Genomic DNA, 17,680 nt, shown 5'->3' with positions numbered 1-17,680 from the left:
TCCAACCAGAAATAAATGAAATAGGTGTCAATTCAATCCACGCTGATACTTTAAGAATAATAAATATTTCCAAAACACACACATATATTCTGTAGACGGAGATATGTATGGCCTAAAAGAAACACTTCTTTGCCTGTGGACTTGCACGCAGTTAGTCTAGTCATGAAAAGTAGTACATGCAACTTTTTTTAACTTTACAAGGAGAGTTTATTTTTCATCTCAAAAATAATCAAGATCCTTGAAAAAAGCATATTTTTGGGGGTAGCACGGTGGTTCAGTGGTAGAGTGCTTAATTCTGGAGCTTGGGATTCCTGGTTCAGTCCCCGGCCGTGGTGGGCAACATCGTATCCGTGGATTTTGTCGGGGTACTCCCGTTTCCTCCCAGGGGAGCGTTCACTTCCGGTGCTTGGGGTCCCTGGTTCGATCCCAGCTCGCGCCGTGTGGACTTTGTAGTGGACAAACACCGTGCTCGTGTGTTTTCTCGGGATTCTCCCGTTTCCTCCACTTTCTTCATTCCACCATTTTATTCATTTCTCATAATCACCGTCTCCTTTAGCCTAACCGGCATAATCGTGGGACGTTAAACTCAGATTTCATTTTACTTTTCATTTCAAAAGCATATTTTTTTGACTTCAAAACTTGTTTATATATACAGGGTGGGCCATTTTAATTAATCCACGGAAATATCTGAAAAATGATAAAACATAGAAGAAATTTTTGAAGTACACGTTATATATTGCTAAGGGGGAAAACCAATTCCGCCAAAAGTACCCCTCCCCGCACCCCGTAAATGGGGGTAACGGGGGGGAACTTTGAAATGTCAAATGGGAACATGGGTCGAGTAATACCTCGTTCGAAAGGTCTTGGAAAACTAAGTAACGCTGTACCAAAAGATGTTTCATATTGTGCACCAGTTTCAAAATGGCCGCCATGATATGGTTCGGAAACTCCAGTACCCGTAGTATGAAAACCATGGAAGGTAAATGAATGGAACAAAATTGAAATACGTAAATATTATAGGGCATATCAAATGATGTAATCCCTGTGATCCCAGTGGCCTTTCTGAAGGGGTCTTGTGGGCTAGCTTCAAAATTTCAATGTCCGACCGGACAACGGTTCGGGCGTACGCTTGACCTACCCAATGCTGTTTGGAAGGCAGAGTTCATGCATAGAGAATTGGTGCACTAAGTTAACGCAGATGGCCACAGTTACATTTTGATTAACTATTAGCATTCATGTCATATTGTGAGCTTGAGGGACGAAACGGTGTGTACGTATATTCCCGAAATGCTTTTTGAATAACCAGCACGCATTGCATAAAAGTTTCTCTTTTTTTAGTCACTACAGCGTCATCCTTACAAACAAATGTTTCAACCGCACCATACCTATTTGTAAGGTTAGCCTTAATTTACGAATTAAAGTAGAGTTCTCGTTTGAACTTTCACTTTACTTTCCACCCCACTCACATACAGAGCGCAGGGAGAGATTATTTTGCAGGACTTGGATTTCTCTCTATACATTATGGCAATTTTACTCTAATATTTTTATCTCTGTTGTATTATTCTCGAGCCTTGGAACGCCTCCGTGGTTTTCCTATTTAATTTTCGTTATTTTCATTTATGTCTAACCGTATTCGTACTATGGGCACTAGACGTTTTCTTAGACACAGTCACCATGTCTTTGCGATCATTTTGAAAACGGTGTTTCATGTCGAAAATTTTCATACAGAAGCTGTTTGATATTAATTTGTCTATGTAATGTGATGTTACTCGCTTCAAGCTGCTATTTGAAATTTTAAAGTTGGCCCCGGATACCTTTCAGTTGGCCCTTGGAGTCACCCCGACAACACCTCTCGATGTGCCTTACGTCAGTTAGCTACTCCAGTTTTTCTTCTGTTGATTTATCTCCAATCGCTTTCATACTACGGGTACTAAACCTTTTCTCTGACACGGATACTATGTTTCAGCGGCCTTTTGAGAACACTGCCATTTCACATCAATCGTTTTCTCCTGCAATATGTTAGATTTTTCAAGATTTATCGAACGAGGTACCACTCGACTCATGTTACTATTTGAAATTTTGAAGTTAGCCCCCAAGACCCCTTTAAGGAGGCCACTGGGATCACAGGGATCACACCATTCGATATGCCCTATGATATTTACGTATTTCAATTTTTTCCACTCATTTACCTTCCATGGTTTTCATACCACGGGTACTGGAGTTTCCGATCCATATCATGGCGGCCATTTTGAAACTGGTGCACAATATGAAACATCTTTTGGTACAGCGTTACTTAGTTTTCCAAGACCTTTCGAACGAGGTATTACTCGACCCATGTTCCCATTTGACATTTCAAAGTTCCCCCCCGTTACCCCCATTTACGGGGTGCGGGGAGGGGTACTTTTGGCGGAATTGGTTTTCCCCCTTAGCAATATATAACGTGTACTTCAAAAATTTCTTCTATGTTTTATCATTTTTATAACGAAATACTTTAGTTTGTATAATATTTACCTGTACCGTGGGCAAAAAGTGCTCATAAATATGTAATATACTTAGTAGAATGTTCATTTTAAATTAACAGAAAAGAAGAATGTTTTTAATATATGTAAGAGATTATTATGGGATAGTTGTGGCTATGTACATGTTATGTGTAGACCTAGTCAAGAGAATTTATGTATTTTACGGTTTTAAAAAGAATATTTCAGAAATATCAAGCAATAAAGGTGAGACTAATAATCTTTGAATATCTGAGTTGATTTTTGCATAAAGAAAAGTTATTATCGCTTCGTAACTTATATTTTACAAGACGGACCAGGTTGACGACGCTTTTCTATAGAGTCGTTATAAAAATTTGGTTTACCAAACCCGGGATATTTGAAAATTCAGTTCCCGAAGAAGGAAAGTAGGGCTGAATTTACTTGGATATTACCATTTATGAATACGAACTTAACCGTATTACGAAGCGGTAAGGTCATCAAAAGAAAAATGGATAGTGAAATAGTGCAACAGGAATCTAATACCAGTAATCCAGGTGAAATTAGTGCAACACCAAGTTTGTCATCTGAGGATCGACTTTTGTTAGCTGTGCAGCGACAAATTATGCAAATGACGACTGAGATAAAACAAACCATGGAACAGAAGCTCAATGAATTTAACACAAACATGGAACAGAAGTTCTATGAAGCTAACCAGACCATGGAACAGAAGATAGAATTGAAATTCAACGAAGCTAACAAGACCATGGAACAGAAGATAGAATTGAAATTCAACGAAGCTAGCAAGCAGTATGAAGAATTAAGTAAACGAATAGAACGGATAGAACTGAAATCAGACGATACGAAACAAACAATCGTCCAGGTGATGAACGTCATATCCTCGCAGTTTGAAGAGAAGTTAAAAAGGATAGCCGATGAGTGTCAAGAAAAGCACGATCATCAAAATCATGAAATCTGTGCTGTAAAAAAGGATTTAACGTTAATAGAATCTTCCGTTAAACATCAAAAGATCCAGTTGGCCACTATGCAGGAAGAAATTAAAACGTTACAGGCTAGAGATAACATTTATCGCAATAATCTGGGCAGTGATCGCTTCGAGTTTCCCCAATCACCGGATATAAATACGCCTTCGCCGGAATCTGAGGAGGATATTATATTAGAGGAAAATTGTCTGAAGATCACTGATGAACGAAATATAAATGGTATCATGACACAGCACGCTACGAACCGGAACAATCACACCACAAGAACAAGGAGTGAGAAAAGAAAGGTAAAGTTAAGTGTCAAGATGAGCGAAATCAAAGCCATGAGTAAATTTAGTGGTAAGTGCAATGAAAATGCTAGTTCTTTCTTAGAGAAATTCCAAGACGAATGCAATATAATGTCTATCGACCGATCACAATACATGAAATTAATACCCCATGTATTACTCCCACCTTGTTCCTTATGGTTTAAGGCAATACGTGATCACATTAGTACATATGAGGAATTTAAAGCGGCATTGATCGCGAATTACGAAAATGACTTTTTGCTGGCAAACAGAGATGCCACTCTTAGAAATCAACATTTCAATCCTCGATTGCACAAATCTATTGTAGAGTTTGTTGTAAATGTCTATAATGAATTAAAGGTTGTTAATCCCTTGCAATCGGAATCAAGAATAATTGCATCGATTCGCAATTTGCTTCCATTTAAATTACAGCAGATCTTATTTTCCACTCAGTGTATGAGTTTCAGTCATTTATTAATGCTTGTACAATGCTACGAAACTCAATACCATGCTATGAATCTAACACAATCAGGAATGGGTAAAAATAAGAATAATTCAGATCATTTGGTCCCTGTTCGGAATTTGAATATCCGAAGTGTGAATAATACTGAACCGAACCTAAGACGAGTATACTCTAGCAATCAAAATGAACAAAATAGACCAGGCTATGTAGGGAATCCGCCTAACCTAATCAACCGAAGTAGACACAAAATTAATAGAAATACATGTCGAAATCCTAGAGATGCTACCAATCCTATGTATAGACATAATCAGTATTCACGAGATGGTACTTCGTATCAAAATTCAAATCACGATGAAAGACATGTACAACCTAATGTAGAACATAATCACGATTGTGCGGTACAGTGCACTTTATTAGATTCATATGCCAGTGCGAATGTAACATGATTACCGTTAACGAAATTAGGTTAAACCCATGTTGGTTATAGATTCTTGTGAATTTTCGTTTTAAAGTTTGTGTTAATATTAATAATGAAAACGATGGTTATAAATATTTGAAATGCATCTAGTTAAAGAGTTAGTAGCACCCAACATTCTTGATCAAATAAATAAGAATGAAAAATAACAATAATAATGAAAAATGTGTTTATTTAATAACAAAAAGGTGTCTTTTGTTTCTGTAAAATAAATTTATTTACTTCCATTTGATTATTCAAACGTAGGTTATGTTTAATTTTTATTCTTTCTTATTAATGTGAAGAATCATAATTCAATTTATAATTAGTTAAAGGCAAAAATTATTTTATATCAGATTGATTTGTGTTTAATTATCAAAGATTATGTTAAGAATAAGAGGGTGCACCGACATTGCGCAAATTTTCCCACGCTTATCTGTTGACACAGATAAAGCCTTAATGAGCAGGCAACAAAATTGGAAATTGCGAAAAAAATCTTGTGCAACGTTGCCATCATTACCATAAGTATATCGACTAATAAAAACAGTCACCAAAATGCAAGTCGTTTTAACAAAAAAAAAAATACAAAGTAATGGATAACAATAGCATTTTCAGTCATCTATATTATATGTGTGCAATGGCGTCGTTAGAGAGGGTGACTGGGGAATGTGTCCCAGTCATTCATTTTCCGTATCATATCTAACTGTAAGATTAAAACTGTAAGAATATAGTTATTGAAAGCAAATAGTTTTGAAATACTGTAAGGAAAACAAACATATATAAAATAAACAATATATATAAATATTTCTAGAAGTTCTCTTGAAATATCGTGAACAGACGTTCGACCAATCAGAAATAAAGATTTGTCTATATCTTCCAGTTTTGGCCAATCAGAAACAAGCACTTGTATACATATTTCAGGTGTGTCTACCACATATCTTAATAACTATCCTTTCACCTTTCTATAAATGATACTTAGATTTGCATTTGCGTCTTAGTTGTTCTTAGGTGGTGTGAGAAACATTTGTTATATATTACCTAGGTATTATCGTATAAATTGTTACAAGAATGAGTGGTCAGTGTATTAGAGATAAATAGGGCCCCTTGGCAAGAAAGCTCGCTCCCTTGAGTGATGCAGCAACTTATATCTACGTGTACCTCCTACATGCAGTTAGAATTCTAAAGCAGCATGTCGAATGTTGTGTCTCGCCGCGGTTTTCAACGAACTTAAAGAGTTCTGGTTTGGCCAATGGCCACCAATTAATATTGCTACCAAAGTGTTTACCATCCTCTTAGGTATTGATTAAGACCAATATCGTCTCTCTATGAATTACCGTTCCCATGATATTGGCCAAAAATGGCCGATTTCCAGAGATTTAAGGAGCATTATTTGAGGAACCGTAAGTCATAGAGAGGTCATATTGGTGTTGGTCAATATCTAAAAGGGTGGTAAATATTTTGGTAGCAAATAGTAACCGGTGGCCACTGTGCAACTGGCCATCAATTAATATCAGTACGAAAATGTTTAATGTTCTATTAGGGATTAACACTGATATCATCTCTCTATGACTTACCGTTCCCGTGATACTGACTAAAAAAGTTCGAATTTCTAGATATTTAAGCAGTCATATCTCGAGAACTATAAGTCATAAAGAGATGATATTTTGTTAATTTTTGCGAGAAAGAGAAGAGGGTGCGGATAAAAAGATTTACCTTTACATCTAGGAACAATTACAGCTATCCTTCCCGCTAGATCTCTCCATTCTTTTAAAGTTCGTTCTGGCAATGCTCTTAGAGCATTCTCAACTGTTTTATCCTGAAGATATTTACCGGACAGTGTACATTAGAAAGGTTTTGGACCTGAAATTGGTTTGTGGGCCTGAAAAGGGCCTCAGTTCTTTAATTACTGTGTATTTGCTTCACTCCCAGAGAGATAACAAAGCGTTTCCGTTAGCCGACTGTCGGCAAAGCGTGTTCAACGTATATGGCCAGAGCAAATGTTGAAAACATTCTCAAGATGGGTGCTGGTCCCTCCTTTGTTTGGACACGAATGAGGTTCGTGAACTGTACGTTTTGCTGTTTTAATGCATCTCTGATGTTATCTATGTTGGTTGTGGTTGGAACACCTTCTTCAGGAAAGCAATGCATCTCAGCAATTCTTCTCTGCAAAGCTTATTCTTCTCCGTTGTGCACTCTCCCAAATGTCACCAGCAACTGTATGTCAGACCTCCTCAGGTTCTGTTAAAACCCCGAACGAATTGCGGATATAATAAACCAATAATAGAACAAGCCAATGAGGAACGAGAATCACAACGAGCCAATCAGGATCGAGAATTAATCGCAAGTTTTAGTGAGGAGGGTAATATAAACAGGAAGCAATAAACTGGAGAAACATAAGTGAAACTTTCAGAATGGAGTTTACATTGACGAAAACAGAAAAAGGTGTACCTTGTGTATTAATGGGAGGCTTTAAGTATCGTTTCTTTCGCCAAGGAAAAAAAGGCTCAAATTGGAGGTAAGTTAATGTAGTACATAATTTTTGCATGTATATAAGCCTATAGCTTGCTAAGTTATGCAAAGCCTACATTAGTATTTTCAGTAGTCAGCTTGACCTATATTTTAGTAAGTTCTGTAAGCCTATATTAGTATTTATGCTAGTCAATAGGATCCATATATACTTTGTTAAAAGATGTAACACACTATTAGTATTAATGTCGGGAAGTTGGACCTATATTTTGTTAAGTGATGTAACCTATATTAATATTTATGCCATTCAGTTGCTTCTATACTTTGTTAAGTAATGGAAAGTTACATTAATATCCATGTCAGTCAGTTGGGTCTATATTTTGTTAAAATATGTGTCTAGTCCCTATTTTAATATTTATGCCAGGCAATTTGTCCTATACTTTCGTAAGTGAATAAGTAAGCCTGCATTAGTATTTATGTCAGTCAATTGGACCTATACTTTGTTAAAAGGTGATGGAAGATATAACATTTTTGCCAGTGAAATAGTGAATACATTTTTCTTTAAATAGTAAGTTTAGAACACGTGATACGATTTAATTATTATTTCCTTTCTTTCAGATGTACTAAGAAAAGCTGTAATGCTAGTATAACAATGGATGAAAATACAAGTGAAGTTTTAGAAAGGAAAGATATTCATAATCATTGTGAAGATGAAGATGGTGTTCAACGGCATTTTCTTAGAGAGAATTGTAAGCGACGAGCCACTGAACAATTGAACGAGAAGCCAAATAAAATTATAAGGCAGGAAGTTTCAAAATTGGAACATCATGACACACTTGATCATAAAGAAATTAAAAGATGCCGAGACGTTATTTATAAAAATCGAAGAAAGGTGACTCCTCGTCTACCCAGAAACACCGTAGAGGCTATACAGCAAATGGTTCAGAAGCAGGATGATATAGCAATTGACGGAGAAAGATTCATCTTTGTTGATGATGAAGCTAATATAATTCTTTTCACGTGTAAGAAAAATATCGAGTAAGTATAATTTCATTTATAACCATTAACTTTGAAATGAGTTTCATTTACAGCATCAAGAAGTAGAATAGGAAGTAGTTGCTTGAACAGAAAAGTTCCTTTTTCCGTCTTATTTCCAAATTATAGTAAAATAGTTTTTTTTTTTTTTTTTTTTTTTTGATTCTCACAAAATATATCGTAACATAGCATTTCACCTAACGATATGACACTACAGTCTTGTTTACTATTTTCTTTTCTGACACTAATCTTATTTTCTTTTCAGTTTTCTGTGTGAGTTCAGCGGGTTAGAAGTATTTGCAGATGGAACTTTCACTTATGCTCCTAAGCATTTCACACAGTTATATACAATACATGCATATAAAAATGGATATTATCTACCTCTATGTTTTGCATTTTTGCCGAAGAAAGACAAGAATACGTATGTGGCCATGTGGAAGATGATAAGAAACTTAGACAGTAGATTCGACTTGAAAATCATTTACGTTGATTTTGAAACAGCTGCTCACGAAGCCATCAAGAATGTGTTTCCAAATTGTGACATTCGTGGCTGCAGATTCCATTTGGGACAAACATGGTGGCGGAGGATTCAAGCCGACAATGATCTGCGACAAGCATATATGGATCCAAAATCTGAACTAGGTATTATTGATATTATTATGGTCTATTATTCTTTATTATTAATTTAATAATACCATGTGGACTTTGTTTTGTTATATATTAATACAGAATACAGTTGAAAATAGAATCTTATTCTGTTTGACTGAAGAATCTTAATTCAGTCACCATTCTTAAAAGCAAATAAACTGCTGTTCTAATAATGTACGAAATGAAGAAATTATAAAGCCAACAGTAAGATCCATCAATTTCACTACTTTCCCAATGCTTGCTTATTCTAACAAACTATTATTATTATTATTATTATTATTATTATTATTATTATTATTATTATTATTATTATTATTATTATTATTATTGCTTTTCTTACAGGTTCATGGATAAAGGCATTTTTTGGGTTGCCATATTTACATCCAACAGAAGTATCAGATGCCTTTACTCAACTAATATCAATGACGCCGGATGATACAGGGCATAAATTTTCCGATTACGTCCTAGAAAACTACATAGAAGACGGTTGCAAGTAAGTAGCTTCCTTTTGAATTTCATCTATAGTAGCACATGCTTCAATAACTCTTAATACTGCAAAAACTGTTGTCCTAGTTTGAACACAACATTAATGGTTGTGCTGATATGGTATTTTCTCTCAATGCAACTTAATTATAGTGAAATTTTCTTCTGTCTTCATGTAAGACGTAGATTAAAATGCAGGTTTTGATAGTTGTAAACAAATTACGGACCAAGACTATAAATATTTCTTGAATCTAGTGTTATAAATGTTTTAGTGTTTTATATAAATTGTCAATAATTGTGTGCATGAACTAAGGATCTTTTTATTTTATTAATTTTAGGTATCCACCTGTCATGTGGGCGTCTATACCATCCACGATGCGTCGGACGACAAATGGACCAGAAGCTTTTCACAGACATTATAATAGTCAATTTTACTTCCCTGCTCCTGATATTCATACGGTGATTTCTGCTTTGTTAGAGATCCAAACGGAAACTGCCATGAAAATAACGTCCATATTAAAAGGAATTTCAAAGGCCCAAAGACCAGCAGAAGTCAAAAGGAGCGAGTTTGTCATGAGGAAGTATGCTGAGTTCAGGAATTCGCAGAGAAACTATGAGAAGGCACGTATGACATTTTTAAAAGCTGTAGGATTTAAATTTCAAGCATTCAAACTGTAAAATGAAATTTTCTGTAAATAAGTATGTTGCTTTGTAAATATTAGAATGCAATAAAATATATCTCATAAAGGAATAGCTTTATACATTTCATTTCGATGCAAAATTTCACACAATTCCTTAAATCCTGTTGTTGGCAACGTCGCGGCGGAAATTTGCGCAATTTCAGCACTTTCTGCTCCTCGTTAATAAGACATAAATTACTTAGATTATCAACGATCTAATCTTTAGAAAAATTTGCGCAATGTCGTTGCACCGGAATAAGATCCATTCTATAAAATCAATTATTCAATGACTACCTTGAGTGAAATTCTTCTTTATTTTGGACATCTTAGTGCTACTATGTATACATTACAATTGCAACATCTAACTTATTTGTTATACAATGCGCCCGAAAAGAACAAATATTATTTGTCACATCATCATTTGTAATAATGATCGAAACTAGTAATCTTGATAATTTGTGTTTCACCCTCGTTAATTATATTTCTAAGCGACGATGTTTTTAATGATAAAGAATAAATAATAATGTAATAAAAGAGAAATATTAATGAAATCAAAGATTTATTGTAAATGTATTTATGTGAATGATAATAACTAATATTTTATATATATATGAGGGTTAACCAAAAAGTAATGAAGATATATACGAGGTGTGATCAAAATATAAAGAACATATGTAATGTACGAACATTAATCTAATCAGACCAGTGGTTCTTGAATATAAAAGCCAAGCCTACTCATGACTTTTATATTCAGTCCCTTTGTCGGGCGACATTTTCTATAACGAAATACTTTAGTTTGTATAATATTTACCTGTACCGTGGGCAAAAAGTGCTCATAAATATGTAATATACTTAGTAGAATGTTCATTTTAAATTAACAGAAAAGAAGAATGTTTTTAATATATGTAAGAGATTATTATGGGATAGTTGTGGCTATGTACATGTTATGTGTAGACCTAGTCAAGAGAATTTATGTATTTTACGGTTTTAAAAAGAATATTTCAGAAATATCAAGCAATAAAGGTGAGACTAATAATCTTTGAATATCTGAGTTGATTTTTGCATAAAGAAAAGTTATTATCGCTTCGTAACTTATATTTTACAAGACGGACCAGGTTGACGACGCTTTTCTATAGAGTCGTTATATTTTTCAGATATTTCCGTGGATTAATTAAAATGGCCCACCCTGTATATATATATATAAGAAGCTTTGAAAGAAAATGTCAGTTTTTTTGCATGTCTATTAATATATAGTCTCTATTTCATTAATGAACAAAACAAATAATAAATATAACGTTCGTATGTCTGAGAACTGTTTCAGTGCGGTGCAAACGTAGCCCTTTGCCTTTGTTTATTGTAAAGAATACGTTTCTTGCTGTATGTTTTGATGTCACAGGCATTCTACTCTGGCTGGGGTGTTTGTGTGGACGAGATGGACATGAACTGCGAGCGATTGTTTGTTTCCAATGTCCCCGAAGGTCTTTTAATTCCACCCCCTTCCTACCCCCTCCCAGAGTCTCCAGTAATTGGATTGATTTGTGCCTCCGGTTGCTCAGCACCAGGGCTCTCTCTCTATATTACAAACCCTCCGGCATATTCGAACCGGTGCACTCCGAGTGATCTCCCAGCGCGCTCTAGTGGACAAATGACGGTTCGAGAGAGATGCTGTGTGTGTGTGTATAAAGAGAGCCAGAAGAGATGAAACCTTATCTGGTGACGAGGCAATGGATTGACATATTGGAAGATGGATGAATGGAAACCGGATGGAAAAGAAAATACAAGTGGCTGATGGTTTATCCCAAATGAGGCTCGGGATCGTCTTTTAGAACTGCTGGCGTCGAATGAGTTAGCCTGCAGCTGTAGGTATTACGGAAAACAAAATGAAGTTTTTTTTTTTTTTTTTTTAATCTATTCGTCCACTTCAATAACTTGCAAAATTAAACTTTGTTTTGAGTAGAAATCGTTGCGCGAAATCTATTTATACCAAAGACGAAACTCAACATGCTGAAAATATCTGAATTTCGTAATAATTTTCCATAACAATATATACGATCGTCTTATCTCTATTCTTGGTTATTCAAAGAAATGAAGGGAGGCACTGTGGCTCAGTGGTAGAGTGCTCACTTCGGGTGAAAGAGGTTTCTGGCTTGATCCTAGGTTATGAGAGTTTGTAACGAAAGCACTGTGTCTGTAGATTTTCTCGGGGTTCTCCCTCATCAATCACCGCCTTCTTTATCCTACATTGCTTAAGCGTGCGATGTAAAATTAGAACTTTCATATCAAAAAAATCAGTTTTACAGGTATCATTAAGCAAACTTAATTTATTTATTGTGATGCAATTCTTGCCTTCAAACATTGTTGTCACAATATTTTATGGTTAAAATAGTTGTTTAATCACAGTAATAAGGAAAACAATGGGATAATGGCTATCTCGTGTACTTCATTATCACATCACTGTTATCAACACTTTGGGTTCAATGGCACTCTCTCTATAATAAGTGCAAATATTTTATTGCTATCAAGCTATATCGAGTGCTTTGTTATTACAATTGTTCAGACATGCTATTTTCATACAACTTGGATATATTTTTAGCGATAGGTATAGTCGTGGTGCACGGTTCGATCGTCCATGGAACTTGGATTCCACATCACGGGGCACGGTGGCTCAGTGGTACCTTTGTGCGTGGGGTTCCTGATTTGATCCCCGACTAAATAAGTTTGTAGAGGACAACATCGTGTCCGTGGGTTTTCCCGGATTCTCCACTTTCTCATTCCAGCAATGTTTCCATCATCATCCACTTGCCTCAATCATCCGTGTCCCTTAGCCTAGCGGGCATAATTGTGGGACGTTAAACTAAAAGATTTCATTTCACTTCATTTTCGGATCCCACATTAAACTAGGTCCAAGACTCCTGTAGCTTTAATGCTGATGATAGGTGTGTTAATATTAAAGAACATTTTTTTTTAAAAAAAATGCAATGTTACTCAATTTGTTATTTGCCTCAAGGATAGGTTCGTTTTCAGCGTTGACTGTCGTTGTCCATGTCATATTCTGATTTGCTGTCATTATTGGTTGGTGAATTTCGAGAAACTATCTTCTAGACCAGCGATGTGCCAACATTTTAAGGAACAGGCCAAAGAAAAAAAAACTTCAGGTGAATTAATATAATTTATGAAAATCAACAATGGCAAATTTTATAAAATTTCTTGTACTAATGAACCCTGTTAATGATTGAAAGGTTATGAAGAGAATCTTATTCGAACTGCTATGCACTGATTGTTAGAAGTCCAGCTAAGTGTTGATATGTCTCTATGCTTCTAATACAACTCATTCAAACTAACCCTATTTTTCTTCTTATTCATTAGATTTGAAATTATACTGCGAGCCGGATAGAATCTTTCAGGGGCCACATCTGGCCTGTCACTTCGCGATTATCTGCCATGGAATCCTGGAGCGGACGGTATACGCTCTATCAGTATATATCACAATGTAATTTTGCGTGAGAACGTTATTCAAAGAGACTCTTACATTGTAGTTTTGTTTGTTTACACGAGATACTATTATTTCGTTCCCATATTACTTGCTTACAAAATTGAAATTCACAATCTGTGTTTGTCAGCTTGATTGCTCATTGTAGGAACACCCTTGACGAAATTCATTGTAGAAACATTCTTTAGCTTGCAATTCTTTTCAAAGCAGAGATTGTAATTTTGTTACACAGGTCTGAGCATTAGATGATGTGACATCGTGTTTATGTTACGTTTCTGAGGCTAATTGTTTTTGGTCTTGTAAGGGACAATCACGTGACGCGATCGAGATTCGCTTCATTGAATAAATGACGGGTTATTACCATAAAGAAAATTCCTTCATGTGTGAAATTATCGTGAAGAAGGTTCGCCCTGAAGATGTGCTTGATCCTCCGAAGATACTATCAAAATTAGTTGGGCAAGTGCTTTCGTTAATTTTTTTAAAATATTAATTTCTGAACAATAGAGTAAAATTGATGATAATAGTTTATAATGTTTGCTAGTTTTTGTCTTTCGTATTTATATGATTCTTAAGAAATTAATGATAATCCTTCAGAGTTTCCCCATTGTTCATTAATGTGTATGTTACGTGTACTCAATATTAGAACTGCGTATTAAAATTCTCTAGATACAGCCCACGAAACCCACCCATATTGAGTGGATATATGGCTTCATATCTACCGAAATTTCTAAAACTTTCACTAGATCTTAAATCTTCTTTAATGCGTACGTCCCTGGGCGTAAGTTCCTGATTTTGCAGCTAGGAACATACGATTAAGCAACTATATACAAAGTATTCTGAAACAACACCAAAATACACGAAAACATGGGGAAAGAAAGTTCTAGACCAACGTGAATGTGCACAAATGCTCCATTTCGAAGCTATAACCTGCCGTAAATTGGTCGAGCCTAGATTTCATTAATATAGCAGTGAATGTGGAACAAGATCGGCTAGACTATAGGGTTAACTTCGAAGGAGATTCATGAGATTCCCTAGAAGATAGATCTGGAACTGAAAACTGGTAGACATTCCAAATCCAGTAGCACATCAATGGAATCTGGGCACAAAATACCATAACTATTATGTTCTTTTACTCGATCTTCGTCCGACATTTCATATTAGAGGTAGGGGCGCACCCCACTGGGGGGGGGTTGCACCGTGTCTGTAACTCAACATACATTTGTACACTTTCTCAATAAAACTAATGAAAATAGTTGATGTAGCATGAAAATTCGATCTTACACTTCATCTCTACTCTTTCTCCTATAAAAACAATCTAGTTTTATCATTTTTATCCCCTCAAAATATAGGTGGAAATATTTTACAATGACTTACCGTCTTTTCGGGTATAGAATAATACCCGTTCAATACTACATAGACGTTGTGGCGTGTAGCATTGAACCCCTCCCAACCAAACTTTTCGGGTGCGTAACTAACTAGAGTTAATACCCCTTTTTTAGTTGTTCCACCAATTTTAATCGTTCCGGGCCTATGTTCTCATGGTTTTGTGTGAGGATTTATTTTCCGAAGTATGTTTATGTTGTTTTCAAACACCCTGCATATAAAATTAAGAACGAATTGAAAGAATCATAGTTCTGATACTTTTAAAATCACGTTTGCGTAGAAGCTATGAGGTTTTATTGACTTATTAAGCTATGCTGAAAAATTAATCTCTCTCAACCTTTACATAGCGTGACTGATAACCTGGATATTGTACTTGATCACAAAACTAAATATTTCCTTCTGTTTGCTTTGATGCTACTAACTTTGCTTACAAAATAAAATGAGAGGCTTGTTTGATTTGCAAAGTGGAAAGTTCGTTTGTTCCGTTAGCTGCTACTTCCTCACAATCACCAAAACCTCTGAACAAAAGTGAAAAGAAGGTGAATGTACGGTTTCCAAATAGATGATTTCTTCATCTGCCCCTCCATTGGCAATGAAGGGATGAGAGAACGGGTCACAGAGGCCAGAATGAAGAAGGCCCTCTTCCCATCTTCCGTGGACAATCTCTGTTCTTCCTGTGGCTTTGAGAGGTATTCGGGTCAGTGGGACGCGACTTATGAGGTAAGCAACCAAACCACCTATGCGGTTACAAGTTGCATCTTCTTTGCTGGATGGACGGCCTTCGCCATTCTCTGGCGTGTTGTGTACCGGTTGGGTTGGAGCTTCTGCTTCTTCGTGTCATTTCGCGTGTTGCAGGCCAAGTGTTGATACAGTATTTTTCTTTTTTATGTTACCTTTTGTGACACATGCTGAGTGTGAAGGTTGCACAGTAATCACATTTGACGTAGTGCTCTTTCTTCCTCCTCCGTGTGCATGTGCGTGTGTGTGTGTATGTGTCTGTGCATGTGTTTGTGATGTGAATTAGCAAGCTTTGAAGAAGAAAAGTGATATTTCGTGCGCAAGGCGACAACGCGTCATTAGCACAAGTGATAACAGTTTTTAACAGGATTTTATCGGTCATGATTCTGTTGCAGTCGAGAGTTCTGATAAGTTAGGTAAGTAGTGCTTTACTTTAGGATTTTAACGAAGTTTGTGCGTGTGTCTGGGACTGTCGTTTGGAGATGTCACTCTTTTTATCATTTTTCGAGTGTGAGTTGTTCTAGGTTCCATAACTACAATCCACAAAAAAAGTCTCTCTAGATGTCGACTTTCTAGGTGATGTATGAGATCATGGTGGCTTAGTGGTTGGACACTTATCTCCGATGCAAGGGGTCCCTGGCTCATTCCCAGCCCATCTAAGTTTGTGATATGTATCCATGGATTTTCTCGTTTCTACAATTTCCTCCCACACTCTCAATCTACTAATTATTTAATAATCATTCATTTTTGTAACTCAATAGCGACCATTAGCCTACATGGTAGAATCGCGGGACGTAAGACTGAAAGATTGTTAGATGGATTTGCCAGATTTCTGAAGCTCCAAACCGAGACATTGTTAATGCCAATATTTTACCAGAAATCCTCGTAACATGTTCTCAACTTAACAAGACACATGCACAATGAATATTCATAGTACACATTTTTAACAATTGTAATATAAGACCCAGGATTCAAACAATTTACACTGCATAAATATTAGTATGCACAAAGATATTATTTTGATGTATAGTAATAATAATAATGCAGAGATCAGTGTGAGGTATTTTAGTCTCAAAATTTACTGTTCAGCAGAACATTAGTCCTCTCACTGTTGACTTTCCCATTGAATTTCTCTATGGAAAAAGCGCGAATAAATTCGCGACTAGAAACTAAATTTCTCGCCTGACTGAGCGGGACAAGCCTTCAAAACCGAGATTGTCCCGGTCAAACCGGAACGTCTGGTAAGCCTATATATAAACATATGATCACCGTATCGTTACCCGTTATTATTCGCAATTTTTCACCTTCAAAAATAGTGATTATTCTCAGTTCGACTCGTTTATATAACGCTGCATTATATACAAATAAATGTGTGATTGGTGTACCTATTTTAATGGTTCTCTTTTGTCTGAGAGCGCTGAATGTTTCCGGTGGTCAGGGAGAGTTAGAGATTTAAATTTCATCAGGGATCATAAACCACCTCAACGGGTGTAGTATGAAAACTGTAATTAGCAGACTTTCATATACGTATGTTCACGAATAACTTCCACATAAATATACATATTTTCATTATTTATTATTTGAAAGAGTATTTTTTCCCCTGATAGTCTGGTATCGCTTTCATGAGGATCTAACAGTAGTTTTCGGACATACGTAGGTCGGGAAACTTCTCAGCTTCTGACAGTGTTCATACCATATTTTTCTGCATGATCATGCATAATTTCGACATAGATGTACGGATTTTGATTATTCTTTTTCAGTTTCTCGTAGGTTCCATTTGAATTATATCAGGATCTGATGACAGTCTTTCGAGTTAGACCATGATAGTCGTAAACAGTTGATAATGTTAATACCATTCACGAATGTTACTGTTGTATGTTGGCATTTAATTCTGTAACACATAGAACTATTAATTGTATATATGTTGTGTATTTGATCACGCATGTTTCGTGAAAAGCAACCCATTTTATAGGAATTGAGTGCTCTATCTTTAGTTTAGGTGTCTATAATAACTAAACTACTGGAGTATATATAATATCGGGTGTTCTAGAAATGACACCCACAGATCACGAACA

At 35.9% G+C, this 17,680-nt stretch overlaps 1 protein-coding gene across 9 annotated transcripts in view; it reads left to right on the top strand.

Annotated features, from left to right (window-relative positions):
- Pgant9 (polypeptide N-acetylgalactosaminyltransferase 9) overlaps window positions 1-17,680 on the top strand; it is a 925,839-nt gene that overhangs the window by 406,271 nt on the left and 501,888 nt on the right. The window contains exon 1 of one of the 9 annotated variants that reach the window (XM_081741026.1): window positions 15,458-15,587. The exons of 7 other annotated variants lie outside the window; for them this stretch is intronic. The gene's annotated coding sequence lies outside the window, so the exon portion shown is untranslated. Of the gene's footprint in view, window positions 1-15,457; window positions 15,588-15,639; window positions 16,022-17,680 lie in introns of those variants that run through there. One more of the 9 variants, XM_081741021.1, reaches the window with a different exon arrangement.

This window comes from Thermobia domestica, chromosome 15 (genome assembly GCF_964235325.1).
Source record: "Thermobia domestica chromosome 15, izTheDome1.hap1.1, whole genome shotgun sequence".
NCBI lineage: Eukaryota > Metazoa > Arthropoda > Insecta > Zygentoma > Lepismatidae > Thermobia > Thermobia domestica.
Note: the sequence above shows the minus strand (reverse complement) of the source record. Positions and strands in the feature narration are given on the sequence as shown.